Raw genomic sequence first — 1,778 nt, forward strand, 5'->3', positions numbered from 1 at the left:
ACTGAGCCTGGTTCTGCTGGAGGTTTCTTCCTGTTAAAATGGAGTTTTTCCTCTCCACTGTCGCTACAAGCATGCTTAGCGTGAGGAGTTGCCATCGAGTCAATGTGTCGATGCAATCAACTGGTTTTCCTTGGATAGAAAACTTTGAATCAATTCGACTGGATGATCTGGTAAACTGGAAAGTGCCTTGAGATGACATGTGCTACAGAAATAAACTGAATTTAATTCAATTGTTTTAAAATAACATTGTTAAGTAAATCTCTGTAAGATTATTAGAATAATCAGATAAAAATGATAATTTAATTAATCATTTTTAACCACTGCATTCATTTACTGTGGCTAGAAATAGGTGTTTGTGTTTTATTCTATAGACAGAGAGGAACAGAAGAAAACTGAACTAACCTAAAAACCCACAGCTGATGGTTACACCAGACTCACGAGAGCTTGATGACGCAGCTGCAGAAATGCCACCCTGAGGTTAAACAAAGCTTTGAAAACAGCTGCACCGTCAGGGCATATTGCATGTTTTTGCCATGTGTGACTTATTGCTTAACCTGTGTGGGAGGGAAATAGTACCACCTGGACTCTTATACGGAAATTTTATTGCACTCGGGGACAGAAACCTTGGGACTGATAAATCGCTTCACTGTCATAAAGACTTTCTCTGCAGAGACAATCCGGCGTATTGCTCTGATTTTATCTTGCACATGCACGCACATGCAGCAGTGCGCTTTGCTGAGCTTCCATTTTTTTCCCTATAGTTGTAATTCATTTCAAGTTGACCTTTGAAAATAATAAACCCCAACACGTTTCCAATGTGAACTCACTGACTGTACCTGGAATGTGTTCGAGTGGGCATGTTGGTGGGGGAAAGCTTCAGCTGCACCACACGCTGGGGAAACTTACGTGGGTGACATCTAATGAACAGATAAATGAGCAGAAAAAGAAGTCAGGGGACTTACCGCCCACCCTACACCCTTTTATTTGAAAGATAGTGCCACTCTAAACCCCGATTTTAACTACAGCGGGGCATAAAAGTTCATCCTGTGGTCAGAACATGTACTTCCTGCCACTGTCTTTCTTAACAAATCTATGGTGCCTGTAATTCACAATGATAAAACGTGTCCAGGGTTAGCTCAACATAATGATAAGAAAAAGGATCAACTATCTGCACCAGATTAGTTGCTTCTGAAAATGTAGAAAATAGATCACACAGATAACAGCTGCACTGGCATTAACTCAGCCTTTTCCTGTCAGCTAAAATACTGCAGTTAAACATATTATTCAGAAAGACAAGAAATTACTTTAACTTATTGAATTTATTGCTTTACATGTATTTTTAAATATTTTATCATGGATTTAATATTTGAAACTTTTATAAGATAAATAAATCAATGTTACATCTTCTTTTTTGTTGTTTATTTGTGTGTTTTAAAATATTTGTTGGCCCTCTTTTAACTCAGGTCTCATCACAATGAAAAAAAAAACCCTGGTCTAAGGTGTCCCTCTCCCATTGGATGGATGGATGGATGGATGGATGGATGGATGGATGGATGGATGGAAGGATGGATGGATAGATGGATGAATGGAGGGATGATTGGATGGATGGAGGGATGGATGGAGGGATGGAGGAATGGATGGATGGATGGGTGGTTGGAGAAATTGATGGATGGATGATGGAGGGATGATTGGATGGATGGAGGGATGGATGGATGGATGGATGGATGGAGGGAGGGATGGATGGATGGATGGAGGAATGGATGGAAGGATGGATGGAT

The sequence above is a fragment of the Cyprinodon variegatus genome, unplaced genomic scaffold, assembly GCF_000732505.1.
Source record: "Cyprinodon variegatus isolate N-32 unplaced genomic scaffold, C_variegatus-1.0 Scaffold1120, whole genome shotgun sequence".
NCBI lineage: Eukaryota > Metazoa > Chordata > Actinopteri > Cyprinodontiformes > Cyprinodontidae > Cyprinodon > Cyprinodon variegatus.